General features: G+C 36.6%; 1 protein-coding gene across 1 annotated transcript in view; it reads right to left on the bottom strand.

The window, feature by feature from the left end:
- The window catches only part of lnx2b (ligand of numb-protein X 2b), a 56,744-nt gene that overhangs the window by 33,059 nt on the left and 1,117 nt on the right, over window positions 1-22,568 (bottom strand). Inside the window, exon 2 of the mRNA XM_049483840.1 lies at window positions 20,103-20,199. The gene's annotated coding sequence lies outside the window, so the exon portion shown is untranslated. The remainder of the gene's footprint in view (window positions 1-20,102; window positions 20,200-22,568) is intronic.

The following is a 22,568-nucleotide window of genomic DNA, read 5'->3' as shown; positions in this document are numbered from 1 at the left end:
CAAAAGTTTGGACACACCTTCTAATTCAATGTTTCTCTTTATTTAATTTATTTTCTACATTGTAGGTTAACACTTTAAATTAAGACATAAAACAGTTAAGGGACACATATGGAATTGTGCAGTAAACAGTAAAAAAAGGGTTAGTCCTCCACATTAATCCCCTGATCTAAACCTGATGAACTGAGATGGTGATTTGAGGTGATTTAATTGGGATGAGCTGGAGCTTCACAGCGTGAAGGAAAAGCAGCAACTTTTGTTCAGCACCTCCAGAAACTCCTTCCTTCAAGACGCTGAGAAAACTATTCCAGGTGACTCTCCCTCATGAAGACACTGAGATTAAAATACCAAGAGTGTGCAGGTCTGTTCTCAAAGATTAATGTGCTACTTGTATATGTTACTGTATAGCTTTAATATAGTCTTCAATAGTAAATAATATTTATTTATATTATAAATAAATGTGAAAAATTAGAAAAAGACACAAAAAAACACATTAAATGAGAAGAGGTGTGTCCAAACTTTTAGAGTTTTATAAAACTATTATAATATAATTGTTTTAGACATTAAACACTTTGTATTACAAATACAACAGAGTAATATAGGTAAATACGCATAGAGTAAAAAGTAACAAGAATTTCTTATTTTAAAGAAAATAGTAATATTTGGTGAGTTAGTTTAAAGTACGAATCTTGGTTCTACATTTCTTCTTGATGGTTACAGTAAGCGTGTGGATTTGTTCAGTTTTATTATCAGTTATTTTATTTGTTAAAATATTAATGTATATAATAAATATATGTATATAATAAAATAAAACACAGAGAAATTGTAAAAAAAAAAGAGTTTAACTAAAGTTGAACAGGGATAGCAGGTGTCACAGTGTTTTAAAGTGCTTTAGGGACACACAGTGGATGTATTTAATGAACCAGTTAAATAAACCAGGTTTTGCTTCACCTTCACCATTAGAATCTCATAGATAGGATCGTACTAACCAGGCACCAGCCATGCCATATCCTCCTGTAAGATACTCACACAGCCAACTGTAAACGACTACTTATACAACTGATAGTATGAAACAGGTCTGACTCCTGTTATTAAACCTCAAACGAATGAATTCTGAACTGTGTGTGTTTTTCCAATTGAATTAATTTGCATTTTCAAACAGGGTTATATGTATCAGGTGACTATTTACAAGCAAACACCCAAACATGGACCTTTTGATAAGATGCATTAAGCACAAGAAATGTGCTAAAAAAGTGTGTTTCCAAAGCGTAAGGCAATCCTGTGATCTTGTTAGCATTTGAAAAAAAAATGTATACAGAGTAAAACAATATTTAATACAAACTTTTTTCATTAGTTCATGCCCATTTTTTATTTTAAATAATTATTGGTCTGGATTATGGTGTGTCTCTGTTTACATACGATATATCTGTTTCTGAAAAACAAACATTATTTTAGTAAAATAATAGAATTGATGTGCCTCCATCAGTTTGATTTATCACCCATCAGACTAACTTGTGTTGTCCAAAAATAATGCACTGCTGCTTTAAATAACATATCACAGAGAAAGTAACATCATTTGATTTTACACACCAATACAGAGTCTGTCAACCACCAGACACAACACAAAATATATATTTCTATATTTAAATTTTTTTATTAAGATTTTTACATTATTAATACAAAGACAGTGGTATTCCAGAAAATTGGCTTGCTTGCTAGATCAGGAAATTAACCCTTGGAAAGAACTGCAGCTATTTAAGAATAATATTTACCACCCTGTCACATATTACCTCAATTTTTACTGTTGATTTTGTTTACACAATGTTTACACAAAAAGTGTATTTGAGTAGTAGTTGAAGTAATATAATATTTTGAATGAGAACATCTAAACTTCTAAATGCCCTTCTTCTTTCATCAAGTAAGTAACATGCAATCTCTTAACCTGATTAGATCAAAATAACTCAGAAATTAATAGTTTATTTGTATAAGATTAACTTTTTGGCATATTTTGAGTTAAGGTGGATTTATTAATTTAAATTATATTGACTGCAGTGATTAATTTAAATGGAATATGGTAACTTTAATTTGAGTCTTATGCTTTTACAGTACAACATTAATCAGGAAAACATCTTTCCCATTGTTATTCCCCCAGTCTACCATCTCTTATGTGTTCTATGTTAGTATATAAGGTGGTGCATCTGCTTGGGCTGTGTTAAAGGCTGTAATATTGTTCCTTTCTCTGCTGCAGACAGTGGATTTATGTTTGCAAAATTACGCCATCAATACCTGTTTCATGGCAAATTTAAATCTCATATCAGTCCTGAATTTTATTCTTTCTGGAAGTTAAATAAACAGTTGCAGTATTTGCATTACTCCTATCAAATATTTAAAAAATCCAGGACTGGATCCTGCATTCAAGGTTCAGATGTAAAGAGTGTTGTTTGAGTAATGTTAACATAAATTAAGTACTGCTGACTTAATACACTTAGTGTGTTATTTAAGCTTAAATCATTTAAGTTATTTACTCTTAAATGGTTTAAGATGACTTGGCTAACATTTTAGTTCCATCAATGCAAACTCTTAATTTGAAAACAGTAAAATAATTAGATTGAGCTGACATAACTTAACATAACTGTGTTCAATCAACTTGTTAACTTCATTTAGAAAAACTACCGAATTCAATTACGTGTTACCAATTAAAGTAATTTAATTTAAAGTAATTTCTTCAGTGACTGTATACTTAAAAATATTTTTTTTATTTATTTACCATATCAAGAACTGCAGCAATGTTAGTAAATAATTTACCACCCCATCATTGTGGAATTGTCTAATTATTATTATTTTTTGCCTGAGAAAAAAAAAAGTGTTTCTTCTGGATACAGTTCTTAAACAGTGACACCCACTTTGCCCTGAGTGTGTCCTTAAACAAGACACCTGATAACCATCTCCAGAGCATCCAGACCACAATACACAAACTCAGCCTTCATCAGTATTTTTAGACCCGAGTGTCTGAGTGACACACCCTGCAGTAAAGTAAATCCTCCAGCCATAATGGATTAAAGCACCAGCTTCACTATAACAGTTACATTTACTGCTGTGAACAATGACTGCACGACAGGATTAATTTAATTTAATTTAATTCATCCCCTTAAAATGCCTTGTCCCTGATACACGCTAAAGGTGTAGGTGATACAAAACCTTTTTTTTGCAGTAAAATAAGTTTTTTACATTCTGAAAATGTGAGGGCTTTGAAATCTCCTACAGGACACTTGGAGAAGCTGCCTGTTTTCTCTTTACTTCACTTAATAATTTCAGATCAGTAACAGGAATCAACCCAAATTCTGCAGGTTTGAAAATAGACTTAAAAACCAGACAAACATAACAAAGCTAAAGGTTTGTATTAAGGAAAATATTTATTTTAAAATGAAGTTTAGGAAAAAGCAGATTTCATGATTTTATTCATTATATTTTGACATGAGCAGATTTACTTAAATATTTTGTTAGATTTTCATTTGCAATTACAATTATGCTTTTAAATAATGTTCTTTATTAAACATGAAAGCTTTTTATGTAATGCTTGAATAGAAATCCTAATGGTTTAGTGGTGTAATGTCAGGCAGACAATTGACAAAAATCCTGGCCTGTTAAGAGGTTAATTTAATTTATTCCGATTTGTGAGGCTGCTGCTATATACAACCACTCTATACCACCAACCACAGGAATAATTAGGGTAATAAGCAAGTTCAATGGTCAAAAGTCTGAAAAAAGTCTTTTTTTCTGCTAGTTTGTGTGTGTGTAATTGTTTTATGAGTCATTAATTTAATTACCAAATGAATTACAATTAGCTTTACTGCATCTTCTTCGTCGCTTCTCTTATAATTCTTATTTTTAGACAGAACATCTCTTTAAACAGAAGATCAGATAATAAATCTTTTTGATAATAACTGTGTTTGCATGGATTCTTCTCTGGGATTCCAGCTCTTTCTTTGAAGTGCGTGTAAAGAAGCTCTCTAAATGATGCCCAATAAAGTAATAAGACATTGCCTGGGTCTCTGCCAGTTAAAAGGCCTTTGACACTCGAGCAGTGTCAGCTTCCAACCCCCTGCAGGATGCAAGGGAAGTCCCCCCACCACCCAGCCTCATAAAACCACTCTGTCCAGGCTTGTTCTATTGTGATTTATAGTGCTGAGGGCCAAAGCGCAGAAGATGACATTTGCTAATTAAATAAATCATGTTCAAGGGTTGATTTCTATTAGTTTGGTTTCCAGTAACAATAACAGTGTGCCTTTGTAGGGGGGGGGGGTGAAAGGGAATGTCATCACCAGTTAAAAATATACATAAGATTAAAAATAAAACATAAAAGTACGATTTACATCTCTTTTCAGGTAATTAGTTGGTTGAACAGTGATGTCAACTGTTTAATGTTTTATTTCCATCGATATTTGAGTTTTCCACACCACTTTTCCTTCGGTGTTTCAAGTGTATCCCTATAAAATCAGTGTAAAAATATCAGAAATATTAAAAGCAGTTGCAAACCCAACATCACACATTAGTTATAACAGTAGTTCTAATGTTACCTTATAAAACTTTAAGTACCTCCCCCTTTACAGTCCCCCCCTGAATTTATTAAAGAGTCCAACCACATTAGATGCACCACATCTTTGCTCTTAAAATCAAACCTTGTTTCTCCAAAAAGGTAATATTTCAAATCTTTAATGTAAGTAAATGTAAAACAAAAATAAAATAATGTAAAATTAGCTCCAGGTCCTAACATTCAAAAACATTTTTTAATTTCATGAAACATCTGTATTAATAAAAGCTGCTTTTTACAATAATTTCTTAAAAATAACCACAAGTTTTTTTGTTGTTGGATCAATTAGAAAAGAATTGTTTTAACAGCAGCAATTATCATGCAGCAGAATGAACTTTGTAAACTTCAGATGAAGGTACTTTAGTAACTGCTGCTGTATAGTTTTCTGAGTATATTCAAATTATAATACTCACAATTCAGTATATTTCTAAATAAAGTAAGTAAGGAATATAATTTACCATGGAGATTTTGCTCTTTTTTGTTGCACTGCATATATAACCATTTTTGGCAACTTTAATTTGAAGAGACAGTTTAATTCAGGTTGTTCTACTCAGATACACAGTAAAAAATACAGGTCATTAAAGGGTTAATGTTAATTAAAGCTTTGATGTTTTGTGTGATTCCTGGAAAAAAATATAGTGATGTAGAACCTTCTTTACATTATGTGGAGATACTTTAGCACCTTTGTTCTGTAACTTTTATTACACCTTAATGATTACTGACCAGTAATTATACATCAGGAGCAATGTAAACTATTCAGTAACTGAGTTGGTCCTAAGTATGACAAGTGAGGCAGAAATGCCAGCTTAAGAATTCATTTGATTTACAATTATTTGCAAATAAATTGTCCTATGGAAGATTTTTAATGGAAATACAATCAAACGTTTTTTTTATCTGTGATTCTGAAATGTGTTTTCTATAAGAACATTTCTGCCTTACAGAGCTTTTTGGACACTTGGACATTTGGACATGTTGTGGTGGTGTTGTGTGTGTTGTTCAGAAGAAGATCTTGGCTCTGTGGAATGATTAACAGATCGTAAGCTTTTCCGAGCTCTTTATCAAACTGTAGGCTTGTGTAATGGCACACCTGTGAGGACTGCAGATTTACACAGCTGCCAACAGATGCTGAGCCTGAAGATGTGTTTGAGAGCGACACCTTGTGGTGTGTTTTTGCAGGAATTGAGGTTTGGGTGTAAGAGAAACACTGTTTAACCCTTTCGGGCCTAAATTATGTTCCAGTGATGGAAAAAAAGCTGTTTTGTGTCTGTAATGCATTCAAAAGCAATATTCACTATAATAACAATAAAAAATCTACATTAAAATCATCCCTAGCCAAGATTTTAATTTCTGGGACGTTTCCACTGTCAATTAACTACAGTTTACTATACATCTTACTATATAACCTACTCTATACTGTATTAAATTCATAGTTTGTCGCTATACACTGTATTTGTAAAGTAAAACAAAAAAGTAATATACTTTAAACTCCACGTTCATAAACTGTGAAAATGTTCTAAATCAAATAAAAGGAATTATATATGAGCTTTTATATGAGCTTTTATATGAGCTTTTACTCTGCTTAGCTGGAGTGTACTAGGCCTTATTATTTTAAGTGTACTGATTATTTCAATGTTATGGCTATGACTAAGCTGCTCTCTCATTGGCTGGTAAACATCTATTCCGATGGACAACATGTCTCAATCTATGTTGTGTGCATCCAAAAATAAAAAAAGGAATATACCAGATGCACATTGCAATAGATGCACGGTCTGGAAGGATTAAAGAACAATCAGTCATTCTTAAATTGCTATTAATGGAGAGTATTTCCAAAATATATTTCAAATGTGATGATATATGATATAATCCATATACATTATTTGTATACAAATATATATACAAATAATGTGGTCCAATAGATAGAGTCATAGAGTTTTTTTCCCTTACCTTGTACAATTAACATTTTTTTTACTTTAATTGAACGATACATAAAGTATTTGTTAAATATTTAGCACTTAATGTACCCTAAATTACATTATAGCATGGTCTACAATCTACACTGTCAGAAAAAGGTACTATAATTATGCATTCTTTGAGAAACCTTTACATGTTCTTCTATTTAAAACACTGTGGGAAACTTGTAATGTGTTTTGAGGACCCCCTTATTCTAAAAGCCTGTTCTTTAAGATTTCTCAAAGCATTTTCATGGCTCCTCCGTAGTTTAAAATTGAAGAACTCCTAAAAGAAACCTTAAAAAATGTCCCCAGCTGTGTCCCTTAAAAGTATGAAAAAACTACATAATTATAATACAAACATGTCCCTTAATGAAATGTACTGAAGACCTCGAATCCTCGAAGGTTTAACAGTTCTGTACCGTTTTGTCTGTACAGAATGTATCCAGACTCTAGTGTATTCAGCTCTGTCTGTTGATGGGAATGTTTGAGACTTGTGTATAAAGACAATGCTTCTACAGCCCGAGCGAGGATATCCTGCCCGAAACATCTTCACGAGCTTGTCTGTTTGAGCAGGACTCCTTCCAAACAACAGCGAGCCTGTTTGTCCTTGCTGGGATCAGTAAACATCCTCAACACAAACAGCAGCGAGAGAGAGACCCAGCTCACCCCAGCAGGCCAGCTGCTCTCTCACTGCAGGCGCTCTTTGATGTCTGTATGACAGAGCTGATAATGGAGATCCTAACATCTTAATCCTTTTAATTGGAGCGCTGGTGTAGCTTTATCTTCCTCACTGTGGTCTGAGAGAGGGGATTTATGGCCTATTCTCCTGGATGTGAGGAGGTACAGTATCTGTATAGAGGGATGGATGTTTGGATAGATTCTGAGCTCCACTGTTCAGAATAAAGGTACTGAAATGATGCCGATTCCTCCTTTTGAGCTACAATTAAATGTCTCTTTGTTACTAATTTTGCATATTGTCACTGTCCAATGAAAAATATGTATCTTTCAATAACAGCAACTTTACAAGAGAGAGATAACACATTCCTCTTCAACTTTCAATGAAAGTCTATGTAAAAAGAGTTGCTTTCAGGTTATGTTGGAGACTCCGGGAGTGTTTGGGACAGTGTATGTTCAAATTAAGTAAAACAATAACAGAGATACTTATTTTTAATTAGACAGTGATGATATTATGTGAAATTTTTGAATGTGCTCAGGTCAGGCACATGACAGATATACTGGACAATGTTCATATTAAAGCAACCAGCTAGGTTTGTGGCTGCAGCATCTATGTCATTTACCATGATGTCTATATGATGAGAAACAGAGCCTATTTGTACACATCGACATAAATAAAGATATGGTTTGTTCTAGAACCACACTTCCTTCCTGTACATCAGTACTGCCCAAAAAGTTACTTCAAAAAGGCGACTTTATAAGACAAGGGAAAAACCTTCATAACATCCAATGGAAGTCAATGTAAGAATATTGCTCCAAGTCACATTGGAGCATTACTATTAGTCCATTCATCATGAAATATACACGTTCTTTAAAGAACTTTTAATATGGCTCTGAATAGGGGCTCACTTATCTGATGTCTCAGTATTGGTATGTGTTCAATACTAGCCAAAATCACAGGATTGAATATTAGTAGAAACAAAGTGTAATCCATCATGATCCATTAGCTTACACTGTCCTTATTACTGCACTCAGTGCTATGCAGTCCTGCAGTCCTCATTTGTTTAACTGTGCCCATGAGGACAACTACAACAACTAGGGATGAGGGATGTCTCATTTCCCATAATGGTAATCATAGGGATTTTTTTTAAATTGTATCAAATATAAAAAAGTGAGGAATGATCAGATCAGCTATCTGAGCAACATGTCCATGGATATGAGCCATATGTGAAGTCTGTACATTGCACAGTTGCCTCTCAAATACAAACAATTAAACTGATACCAATGCTACAGCCCTAAGTATCTGACAGTACCAATACCAGTCATCTTTTACTGGTCTTAAACTAAACTGTTAATATGAAATTAGTTTGAATGCATTTAGCATAACTTATCCATGTAAATAACGTTAACATTCTCAGAAAAGTGTATACGGTATATAACTTGAGCATATTCAGACTTGGGTTCTAGCGTTAAACACTCTAACGTGCTATATTGTAGGCTAATATTTCTTCCGATATATATTAAATCTAGTGAGCCAGCATCAGTCCAAGCTATCTTAGCCTTCTGTGTCCACATGGTGTTGACGTCTTCAAAGTGTGGACTTGGAAGATAACCTCAGGGCTTAGGGTCTATTTAAAAACCTTTTATATAGACAAGCTATTAGATATCGTAAGTCTGCATGATCTTTCCATTATCTCTGGCAACTTAAGTGTCTATAACTTTCTCCTAGTGCAGTTTACTGGATTACTGTCATCAGTCTAAAGAAATTAAGGTTACGAGCACAGACACACAGCCGGGCCTCTATCAGTCCCCACACCCACACGTGTGGCACTGGCTGCAGGTGCACTGAATAGAGTTCTATTGCTGCTCTGTTGCTATAGGAGGCCCTGTGGAGGCACATTAACTCGGTGGGCCGTTCCTCTTTTCCCATTCAGTCCGGCCCCCTCCTCCACGAGCCAGACAGCAAGGCATCTGTTTCAGAGCATCGCTCGCACCCCCGACTTTAGGCTCTGTCTGGCCTCCACATGCAGGCCCTAAATCAGTGCCTGGGGAGTGCTCAGACACGGCCCTCCCCCGACCAGCTTTATTGTGACATTTGAGTGTCATTTTAAGAGCGTGGAATCAGCGCTTGCTTCCCTAAAGGTTCTGTCTTGCTTTAATCTCATGTGTTCAGACTGCCAGCCCAAATCTGAATTTTGTCTTATCTAGATTGTATACAGATTGATTTTAGATAGTCTGGACAACCAGATTGCATCAAAATTACATTTGGATAAGGTTTAAAATGCGATTACAATCAAATGTATACAGATGCAGCCCAGTGTGGACACTCTAGACACTCAAAACAATTTTTTTGTATCACTTATAATTTAACAGACAACTTAATCTAATCCAGAGTGCGGAAAGTGCAGGGGTCCAAGAAAAGCCAACCTTGATACCACAGCAAACCGTGCATACAATATGGTTGTAATGTCCAGACATGCAAATCCAATCTGATCACCTGCAAATAACAGTGCAGGCAGTCATCTCAACAGATATGATTTGACAACACAATCCAATTTCCCTGCAGTCTGAACATAGCATAAATGCATGGACAGTATTATAGCACAAAGCATAATCAGATTGCAACCTGCAGAATGAGTAGTATAATATGTTCAATTACTGTACTGAGTCACAATAACTGGAAGAAAAGGAGAATTAGCAGCATTATGAAGACAAAACAAATAAATGCTGTGTAGCACCATATAACTTTATACATTCTCCACTTTCTGGGTATCTGCCAGTACCAATACCAGTCATCTTTTCGTTGTCTTAAAATTAACTATTAATATGACATTAGTTTAAATACGTTATCAGAAGTATGAATATAAGACTTGAGCACATGTAGACTATAACATGCTGTAGTGTAGGCTAATGGGCCAAATAAAATTATGTTTTTTTTTCTTCCAATATATATTAAATCTAGAGATTTTGGCCAGTGTCAGTCCAAGATATCTTAGCCTTCTGTGTCCACATGGTATTGACATGGAAGAGCTTAGGGTCTATTTAAAGACCTTTTAGATATAAGAAAAATTGGCTTGTTTTGTGCTGGTAAAACAGATGCACAAGGTGCTTGCAAGGCTCTTAGATTAGCTTAATTGTGACATTTGAGTCTCATTTTAGCAGTATGGAATACGTGCTCTCTTCCCTTAGATTCTGTTTTAATGTTAGTCTGTGTTCCTAGATTTCACACAGCCTGAATTAAACCTGCGCATTTTTGCATCCTCCACTGCTAAAAATGTTACAGGACCACCCATGTGGATTTTGTTGGCACACAGACGAAAAAAGCTGCCCTTTATTTTCTTTACTAATCCTAAAAAACACGAAAAACATGAGCTCTAGCAATGTGTCTTGTTGCCATGGGATTTAGCCATACTGCCATTGTAAATAATGCAATTTTCTGAAGTAATTGATAAATATTGCTTAGGAAAAGTTGAGTCTGTAATTTACTTTTCTCTCCAATCTGACATTCAATTATCCAGCCGCCCACCAGCCCTTCTTCCTCTTATGCAGTTATTTGCGTCTGCTCCGAGCCATCCCCACCTCTGGCCTTCTGCGAGCTTGTTTGTACCTGCCATGTCGCCCTGCTCATCCACTCAGCATGTCACTGTGTAACATCTTATCAGTTCCTCAAGGATCAAAGGTCCATGATGATCTTTATCAGGCACTATCTCTTCTCTTCTTCTCTCTTTTCTTTCTTTACTTACGACTTTTTTTTCGCAGTACTGGGCCAACCTGGCCTGTGAAGACCATGCCTGATGGCATACTGGCCTTTCTTTCTTTTTCTTCTTTCTTTTTCTTATCAAGAAAGAGCAAGAGCTTCGTTCTGCACAGTCCGGGGAGACAGCCGCTGCCTCAGGACGGGGGGAAGAGGTCAGACTGGCCCTTGTCTTTACAACTAAATAGCTGACCCCATTAAGGTTAACTGGGAGGTTAACTCAATGCAGTAAATCTGAGTGCTCTCGCTAGTGATGCCTCTCAGAATGATTCAATTAATACGCCATTAAACACCAGACACGAGTCACGACTCAACTGGACCTAACGAGTCATTTCTCACAGTTTGTGTTAGTTAGTGTTTGATTTCTCTATAACTTCAAATAACTACAAATGTTACGTTCTAGACTCAAGTGGAAAGCACTTTGATTTAAGCAGATCTCAGGGTCAGACCAACAAATCATGTCCATTTTTGTTCTCTTTTCCTGGACAGCCAGACAGCGTGAGGCAGCTTTCCAAAGTCGCGACCTTGCCCTGACCTGGCTGAAGGAAGTGGTCACGCGGCTCGAGACAAAGCAGCACAAGAGAGAGTCTGAGGGGCCGGACGGTCGACCCGGAACAATGGGGGCCGCGCATTCAGGCCCAGAGCAGCACAAAGGAGCCTGTGGCCTGCTTCTTCCCGGTCACACCTCGCCACAGCACTGGCATTTCACACTGACCTGCGAACAGCCATTCAGTGAAACTACTGTTTAACCTAAAACCTGAGCCCACACAGAAACTGAGATGGGTTTGTTGGGTCATGTTTGAAAGTGTGACAGTCTGTGTTACACTAATGTAGACTACTTCATAATTTCTTGACCGGCCTGGTTAATTAATTATTTGACATGGGGTAATGGAGATATACAGCTCTGGAAAAAAATAAGAAATCACTTAAAAAAATGATGAGTTTCTTAATTTTACCAAATTAAAAACCTCTGGAATATAATCAAGAGGAAGATGGATGATCATAAGCCATCAAACCAAACTGAACAGGAGTAAAGGCATAAAGTTATCCAAAAACAGTGTGTAAGATTGGTTGAGGAGAACATGCCAAGATGCATGAAAACTGTGATTAAAAAACAGGGTTGACAATATGACAATATTTTTTAGTTGGAATTTGGGAGAAATGTTGTCTGTAGTTTATAGAATAAAACAACAAAGTTCATTTTACTCAAACATAAACCTTTAAACAAAAAGTCAAATCAGAGAAACTGATTCAGAAACTGAAGTGGTCTCTTAATTTTTTTCCAGAGCTGTATATAGTACATTTCTTTTCGTATCAGTGTGTAGTATGCAATTGGAATGCAACAAGCTCTTGAAATATGGCATGTTAAAATAAGGTTAATGGATTGTCCACAGATGACAAATAATAAACAAGCTGAATTAATTATAATAGAGTTATGGATGCTTTTAGGTTGTAGGTTTTAGTTTAAGTTAGGTTTATATTGGGTTAAGTTTAATCAAATCTATTACACTTCATTTTGGGGCAGTCTACCAGACCAGGTTTAAACCTAATCTTGGAGAATACAGCATTTTGAATGGAGATTTTCCATTGAAAAGAAAATATAGTCTACAACTAGGCTTCATCCCTGTCTGAAAGAAACTGCTTCTTAGAATTCAATGCCATTTAATAGATATATTAATTATACTTATACTTTAATTCCCCCTACAACTGTACACTTTTAAGAACATTACACACTCATTCACTTTACCAGCCATAAGCTATTATACTACTATATTTGCACTAATGTTTATATGGGTTCTGTTTATACTTGTACTGTCATTCCCACTTAATCACCCATCATCACTATTGCACTATTGTCTTTAGTCTCATGTATGTCTATTTGTGTCCCTGTTGTATTGTACATATAGTGCCTCCCATTCTTTTATATTTATACATTTATTTTCTGTACGTTATTTTAATTCTCTGTATGTCCTGTACATATGCAGTATTGACAAAAAAAAAACTACTTGACTTGACTTGATATATTGATCATCTTAATTTAAGGATTAGCCAATCAACTACAGCACCTCTCTATAAGAGACCACCATAATCAGGTGTACCCCACAATTTTCTGCATTCATCTTTGAGTGTCTAAGCAATAAGCCACAGACTTGAAGCTCAAAATCTGATCACGTTTTGGACCAGTGATCAGACCAGTCAGCTCCGGCCTTCAGAGACGTCGAGGGTGCCAACCACCATCAGATACCCAGCGAGCGCTGCAGCCTCAGACAGAGGAAGGTGTGAGGGCCTGATTGCTCTGTAGGGAGTTGGAGGCACCAAGAAATTCTTTGTCTGAGTGGAAGCGCCCTTCAGCAAGAGCTGAGAGGGAAAACTCACAACCCCCCTCCTCCTTCCCTCAATGGACTGCTCCACCCCGTTACCTGTTCCAGCTCTGGATCAAGGTGTGGGGGCTGCATATCAAACAGTCGCAGGTCTTTGATGTCGGGAGAAACACAAACACTGATTTGAGCCGAGTCGTAACAGCTTATTTGTTCCCTTTAGACATTCATGGCCTGCGTGTTGAATGTGTAAGCCTTCAAAGGGCTCTCTCTCAGTGGGCCTGGCTTACAGTAGCCATGCTGGCTCTGAGAGGGTCTGAGCTGGCTCTGGAGGAAGGCCATCTGGCTTCCTGCACTTAAGATTTGATATTGATTTATTGGCTGTACATGTGGAAGATAGGAGGACACCAGCTGCCCGTTCTTCACTGTTTTCTAATGCTTTCCTCGACCCCTTTAAAACAATAGGCCCTGCTGCAGGGATTAGTTTCTGCGAGTTAAAGACCAAGAACATTTTTCTGTGGATTAAGAACGTGGTTATGGAACTGCTCAGTGATTAACTGTTGAAACAATAAAGCTTGAATAATTTGTGAGATTTGTCTTAAATTCCAGCTTACAGAAATCTTAAATCCTTATGATTTATTGACATGCCTAAAACATTCACAATATACCATAATATACTGTATATTATTGTAAAATTGTACATCAAGTTCAATAACCATCAGTCTAATGATGACAAAAACTACAATGAAGCGAAAGAATGTGTTTTCTAAACATTTTCTTTAAAAGAGATGTATGATATCTGAATTCAATAATTTTTACATATAATTGAACCTTTATGATTCATAAAAATGTGTGCCAGTTTATTTCTAAATATTTTTATTTCTTTAGTGTATTGTTTTACTCTGGAATTTTTTTTACCATAAACTGACCATACAATAAAAAGCATTCTTTAAGTTTCAAAATTTACACTACATTACTTGCTGATATGCTGATCAGCATATCACTGTCAAATTCAGTTTATAACCACATGAAAATATGTGACTAATGCATATTATTTTCACATTTATTCAGTTAACAGCGTAGGTTTTATTACGAACAAAACCATTCTTAAATGCATAGTTGTTTATTGCATAGCAACATTTTCTGTAATTCTATTCAAAATAACTATGGTTCTGCTGATATTTCACGGGCAAATTAAAACCTACAGTTTATAACTGCATGAAAATAGAAGACCAATGCAATTTATTTTTATATAAATGTAATTGCAGTTTCTTTTTACATGTATTCTTTTAACAGTGTGGGGAAAGGATTTATTATGATGAAAAACTGACTGCAACTGGTGCATTCTTAAACGCATAGCATATCAATTTATTGCATAGCAACATTTACTGTAATTCTTTTTCTGCTGATATATCAGTATCCAAATAAAATGTACAGTTTATAAAAGCAAGAAAATATGTATATTCTTGGAAAATATTTTATTGTAGACTGTAACTGATGCATTCTTAAACGCATAGCATAGCAATTTATTGCACAGCAACATTTTCTGTAATTCTACTCAAAATCACTGTTGTTTTGCTGATATATCACTATTATCATCTAAATAAAATCTGCAGTTTATACAAGAAACATGATATGTGATTTTGTTATAATTATAAATGCATTTTTTTTATATTTTAGGAAAAGATTTTATGATAGACTGGAACTGATGCAGCCTTAGATGTGTAAATTCACTGTAACAGAGCTTCTGTGCACCACATCTCATCTCTGGTTGTGAAGTGAGACTAGGCGGAGGGTGTCAGTGTGAGCCCCCCTCCTTCTTCTTCCTCTCCTCTCCCTCGTCCCCCCTCCCAGGGCAGGACTGTGATGTGACTGTGATAATGGGGCGAGAATTTTATGACCCCTCGGCCTCCTGGCCCGGCACCAGGCTGCGAGAGCAGGAACAGAGCAGGGACGGGTCAGCCAGGCTCATTTTAAGTGTCAGAGAGCTCCCTCTGCTGAGTGGTTCTCCTCACAGCACCTCCAGCAGGGCTGGGCAGCAGACTGGGGTGGATAATCAGGGCTCGCATGAATTCAGATTCACACTTCACACGTCAAGGTCAACGGTCAGGCCGGGGCCCGGTGTGGGAAACGGTGGGCCGAGCAGAGCAGCCCACTCTCTTCCTCCAGTGCTCCATTTCAAAGCCAGGGATCAAGAGCAGACTTGCGCATGAGCTGCAGTGAATGACAATGGCTGCTTCTCCACCTGTGGCTCCCGAGACACTGAGAGGGACCCTCAAGACAAAGGAGCTTTGGAAGTTCTCGGGTTAATGAATCCAGGATACGCAGCCGGCGAGATGGTCAGCAAACAGGGGAGGACACTATGTAATTCGGGAGGAAGTCAGGGCCCTATCCTCCTCAATGTATCCCAGCAAAACAGAGCAAGCTAAAGATCAAGAGAGTCTGAGAGGGCCAGAGCGAAGAAGGGAAAGGGACAGGGGAGGAGACCAGCAGATCCGTCCAGCCACAGTGGAGACCTTGTGGCAACACATAACAAGGCTAACCCTGTTAAACGGCTCAGCCCCTAATTGATAAGAGGCAACAAACGCACACACTTCACACCAGTTATCTGGCACCAGCATCGCCCCATTATCTTGTATTAGGAGCCACATGCATATGACAGTAAGATCAAAGGCCCATTTTTCCTGCCACGTTCAAAGGAAGCGCTGCAACTTTTACGGCTCCTGAGACTAGAGATTCTTCTGATTCCCACTTTGACATTCTTTAACAGGCCCCGAGTGACACTGTCAAGAAAAATCCCTCACACGTCCAAACACTTCTTTACGACTACACCTCTCCTTAATATGTGTATGTTTAATATCTGTCTGTATCTATTCATTCGTTCATTTTGCAGAATTTACAAAATTTCTAGTATGGACAAATGACACATGAAAAAAAATAAAAAAAAAAAATAAATAAAATGGTTTGTAAGTTTGTCATATCCCACTGTATTTACCAGTATTCGACAATTAATAATGGTTTTACAGCCTTATGGTACGTATGGTACTATAATCTTGGTTTAGTGCTGGTTTACTGTCATGGAGTACAATAGAACAGAGCTTAAAATTTGTCAGCGTATAACTATACTGTATAAATTCTAGTGTATGACTAAAGCTAAAGCTTTGCTTTTTTCCTTGCATTTTTGTTTAACCACTAATTCACCACCATACTGTGAATTATATTTTTCAACAGTTCTATAGGTCCCAAGATTGAACCGGTGGGACTCCACAATATATGCTAGAGTAAACAGTTACCAAATCATTCACAGTTGTTCGTGTTAGTGCTGACAACTAAATAGTAATTACAGAACTCTAAGGGTTAATTTATCATAAGTTGTAACTTATTATTCAAATTCTTTGACATTTTTTTATGCAAACAGTATGACCCCAAGATATTGTACTATATGTCTTGTCTGATCAATTTCATTTTGTTATTCATATACAGCTATTACTGCACTTCAGACATTGGTACAGTAAAGCATTTACCACTTTGTAATGTTGCCGTTGCTTCTCACAACACTCACAACAAAATATATTTAGGCACTGAGGATACCAAGAAACAGAATGTTTCAAATTTTATTTTTTCTTATTGTTTTTGCAAACAAGTCTTAAGGTGCACAACAAGATGGAGTTGTCCTGGTTGCATTTTTCGTTAAAAATTGTCCACACATAAGGTAAAAATAATGTGCGCAGCATAAGGTCTTGCATTGTCTTGTTAAAAAATGCACTGACGTCCCTGAAAAAGATGCCAGCCTGAAGGCGTACAGTATGTTGCTCGAAGATGTCAAAATACTTTTATGCATTAATGCTGCTTCACATAAGTGTATTAACGCAAACACGTACCACAACTTAATGCTGATAACAGTGTGGATGGTCCCTTTCATCTTTGGTCCAGAGCACACAGCATTCGTTTCTTCCAAAAAATATTTGCAATACTGATTCATCTGACCACAGTACACTGTGATTCCACTGTGTAATGGAACAATCCAGATGTCTCAAAGCTCAGAGAAGTTGATGCCACTTCTGGACATGGTTATCAGAAGGCTTCTATTTTGCACAGTAAATTTTGTATCTACGAAAATTAATTCATGCAATGGTGTATCAAAAGGAATGAAAAGGCATTGGTCACGTTTTATTTTGTTCGGTTTTGGCCCTAGTCCCTAGTACTAATATTCAAAAATCTAAGTATCTAATTTAGAGATTTCAGTAGGTGAGCAATGATAAAGTGTGTCCCTGACACCTCTCTTTACCCCTCCCAGCCCCTCCCCCGGGCACAGGGTCTTAGAGAAGGTGCTCTTTTGAAGAGGCCGTCATTTCCTTCTCGGGGCTCTGTTATTCCAGTAGTCTTTGTGAAGAAGCCAAGTGGTCCAGCCTCAGACAGGAGGTGGGATCTTCACAGGGAGCTGAGGTTGTCAGCCCAGCAGGGGAGGGAGGTGCACCTCGCAAGGGGACACAGGCCAAAAACAAACACCACCCCGACAGGAAAAGAGCTACAAGACCCTGCTGAGATACAGGCAGAGAGCTCATGCGCTTACTTTCATGTGCAGAGCCAACAAGCCTTGATGTACAGTGATATATGTTACTGTATTACAGTACATTTACATTTATTAAAAAAAAAATGCTCATAATACCATAATATACATTATAAGCATATGTTACAAGTTGCAAAAACTTAAACTAAATATACTATGGGTGTATGGATGCCCATATTTCACTTGCTTATAATGCTTATAACTGGCCAAACTGGCACCAGAACCTGACACAATGCCACATAGCACTAGACTTTGGTCATTTCTGTCCTATTTGAGCCCATCACTCTAATGAATGTTATAAAGGTCTATAGTAGCGTGCACTACAAGTATGCACCTACCAGTGTAAAGACATTAAGCCCATATTTGGTCAAATTCATTAACAACACAGATCCAATCAATGCAGCTATCTCATTTGTTGCACTAATTGCTGATATGATGGCTCAAGTGAGTGTTTTAAAGATTGAGCAGTCTTAGGACGCCCCATAGTGTTCACTGTGAGTAGGGTAAATCATGGGTCATCAGTTCAAGACCATTCTGAAACCATTTTCTCTACCTAAAAAGATAATTTTCCATTTTTATAATACAATTCAATAAATGGTTTAATTCCGATATGATCATAAGCCATGATGTGAGGGTGCTTTACAGATTAATTTCACAGAGAAAAAGTGGGTGGAGACTTTAAAAGTTCCTTCATGTCCTGTTTATGCCAGACACAGGATTGTCCAATGCAAAATACTTAGTTAGGCTGAAGAAAATGTGTAAATAGATAGACTAGACCAGCTGTATAACTGCTGTCAATCGGCCTCAGTGTCTTCAATTCATGTTTGGTTTATACTGAGGATATTCAGTCCCAGACAAAAGTTTGGACACATCTTCTCATTTAAAGTTTTTCCTCCACAGTGTTTGTCCTTCACAATGGGATGAGCTTAAGCACAGCGTGAAGGAAAACAGCACCTATTGTTCACCTATTGTGCACCTCCAGAAACTCCTTTAAGATGGCTGAGAAAACTATTCCATGCACTAAATCATAGCAAGTAAGAAAACACACTGAATAAAAAAAAAAGAGGAATCAAAGAAAACCTTTGACTGGTCCCAGATTATCTTAACAATATCTTAAATTCCCCTGTTGCTAGCCCAGAATCTATCCATTCCAATGTCAAGTCAAGTAGTTTTATTGTCAATACTGCATATGTACAGGACATACAGAGAATTGAAATTACGTTACTCTCTTTCCCAATTTTACAGCAGGTACAGATAATAGATATAATAAAAGAAAGAACGGGAGACACTATGTGTACAATACAGCAGGGACACAATAGACATACATGAGACAAAAACAAGGTGCAGTAGTGGTGGGGGGAAATAGATATATAAATATAAGTAAAAAGAAATAAGATATATAATCTAAAAGAGTGGGAGACACTAAATGTACAAAACAACAAGACACAATAAACATAAGTAAGACGAAAGACAATAGTGCAATATCGATGGTGATTGAGATGGAATGACAGTATAAATAGAACCCGTATATAACAGTAGTGCAAATATGGTATATAGCTTAAGGCTGGTAAAGTGAATGAGTGCGTAAAGTACTTAAAGTTCACAGTTTATGGGGAATTAAAGTGCGTATTGACAGTGCAAGTATATCAGTAGTGCAGGTATTGGGTGTGTATTGCAATCTTTTTTACCTTTGTGAAAATTCTTTCCACTCCTACCTTTACTGAACAAGATTTCCAGTAATTCTGCAATGCTAATGCGTATCTAAAGGACTTTTACATACCCTTCCCCCAAAACTTTTTTTCAGCATCCAAAGCCTGGATCCTGTATTTGAGTATAGACTGCCATCTGCTGGTGACTGCTGATACAGCTTCAGATATGTCAGGGTGATTTATCATAATACATAGCTACACTTATTTAAACGTACAATTCCCATGAAGTGAACACTGAAAGGTCATGTTAAAGTTAGTTTACATTGCTTTCTGTAAATTAGGTGTGGTTTAGACTGGAAACAATATATAATAAACACCTGGTCAAATGTAATTTTGTTCAGTTTTTTACTGTTTCTAACAGAGAATGAATATTTTTACAATTACTAAAAAAAAGAGCAAAGTATCTCATCTATATAGCTGTATATGAGCATTAGGTGAGCTGTAGTTTTATCCAGTACCTAAATAGCTAACACATAAGCAATTTACTAACAAGTACAGGTAAAATAATCTGGTTCAATAATCTGGTTCCTTCCTACCTGTCTGATCTTCTACACATACTTATGCATATTCTCAGATCTTCTTCAACTGGTCTGCTTACTATTCCCTCTTCCAGCTTCTATAGCTTTGATGACTCTGCAATTTAGGAAAAGACCTGTAAATCATAGTGATATGTTTTGAGTACATATGAAACTAAATGAACATCCTCAATAGATTATTATACAAACTCATCCACAATTTTAAAATAATATAGTTTATTACAATGTCTAGGAAAATACATTATACAAATATATATATATATATATATATATATATATATATATATATATATATATATATATATTCTGGCAGACCTAGTCCTATTTTTGCACAAACAAATGTACAGTATAAGCAGTGGTGTACATAAACAGTGACAGTGTACTTTTATTTTGAGAGTACTGAAGTCTTATAGCAGGTAAATCTGTGAAATGTTTACAGGTTTTGAATGAATTCTCCTCTGTAATCGATATAATGAAACCAATCACTCTATGGAACAACTGATAATCTCTGTTGGAATGTTCGTCTGAATGACGAACTTTATCTGGTGTTAGATATAAGTGAAATGGAACTTCTCAAAACACTCCTCCAAAATTCTTCTCCTATTTTAATTACTGTGAGACCCTGTAACTAACTGAGTATATCATATTGCTTTTTTCTGTATGTTTATTATCACTGTAGGTGTAACCTATATATCAGTGGTCCGCTGATGTACCAGAAACGATAACAGAAAGTAAACAAACATACCCCCTCCTTGACATCACACAGAATAAAGTGAATCGTTATATATACACACAAAATATAAATATTCAAAATTATCACCTGCATTTTTTGCTTTATTTTTTTTTTTAGAAATGTACAGTATCAGTCAATTGTAAATGAATAAGGAATCATGTAGTAACTTAAAAGTTTAATTCTTATTAACATCCTCTGCAACAGAGGTAACTCTTGGTCCTGATGAGAGCCAGTTTCATCATAGTTTTTATGGTCTCTACACTTAAGTCACTTTTTTCTTTACTTAGTTGAGTAGGTCTTGCCATTATATCAGGGCTATTCACTGTATACCAACTCTACCTCTTCACAACTGTACAACTTATGCTTTCAAACACATTAAGAAATTAAAGTAAATAACTAATAACAAGAATAAAATTCTGTTAACTGAAAGCCATTCCAGGTGACTAACGCATTAAGCTGCAGAGGTGTCAAGTAATGAAATACAAATACTTTGTTACCTTACTTAAGTAGATTTTTTGGTTATCTATATCTATTTATAACTTAAGGTGTCTTCTTGTTGAAAGAACACTAATGTGTCCCCTGTACCTTGGATCGCTGTTACTGTACACTATTAATAATAAGGTCCAATACCATTTCACTCATTTATGATACCAGCAAGATGGTGTCATAAGCGACCAAAAAAATCTCACAAATTTGAGTTTTTTAATTGTTAAAAATAAGCATCTTTAAAGGGTAACTAAACCCCCTGCTTTAAGTTTGACTCCACTCAGCTAAAAAGGAGTAGGTTGATAGGGGCACTGGGTGCTGTATGGGTTTAGGGGCGTGGCAGAAGGGAGAGCTGATAAGGCTGAGCAGTGAGCCTCTGACAGCAGTGAGACACAGATAGTTGGACGTCACCAGGGGGATGGGGTATTATTAATTGACTGATTTGTATTTTGTGAGTGTCAGAGTACCAAAGTACACTGAAACATCATCTTCGCCTATAGCACAGCTGAACCTGTCTGACCGGATGCCAGTGGATGTTGGACACTCCAGCTCTTCTGTCTCCTGTCTGGCCAGACTGAGTTTCTGGAAGTCAGCCTTCCCCAACACCCACCACAGATCAGCTGCCTATCATCCATTTTTTGCAACATGCCTCGGACTAGGTGCTCACTCTCCACTACCGATTACATCAAAGTGTGCAATAACTCTAACTTTCATTCAAACCTTTTATTTAAACCTTCATTTTAACCTTCATTTAAAGCTGGCTGACCAGTGGTAGGCTGGGCCAGCCTTATATGTGAGCCTATTTGGAGGGTATTAGTTTCTCAGAGGGACGTCTGTGAAAAACATTTCACACTTCTACTCAGTGATAAAACTCTTGCATCTGGACTGCAATAAAAAAAAGGGGGACCAGTGAGGTTTTTTTGGCTTTCTCGGTCACATGACATCGGTTCAGTAGCTCCTCCATTTCCACTTGCTGTTGTGTTTATGTGGATCTCCGTGGAAACGCGTGCCCAAAGTGTAATTACTGTGCGCGGCAGTGGACAAATAGCTATTTTAAATTGCTAGACGAAACTCAGAGATGTAAGTACGAATGGGACTAAAATTACCGGAGGACCACGGAGCCTGTTATTTTCTCACAGGACATCTGAGAAAACACGTACATGATCACTCCAGACGGGAATAAAATCACAGAGGACCCCCATAAAAGAGAAAATTATCCCAGGACCCCCTGAGAAACTAATTCCTTC

Source organism: Astyanax mexicanus, chromosome 10 (genome assembly GCF_023375975.1).
Source record: "Astyanax mexicanus isolate ESR-SI-001 chromosome 10, AstMex3_surface, whole genome shotgun sequence".
Lineage (NCBI taxonomy): Eukaryota > Metazoa > Chordata > Actinopteri > Characiformes > Acestrorhamphidae > Astyanax > Astyanax mexicanus.
This window is presented reverse-complemented; position numbering and strand designations above follow the sequence as displayed.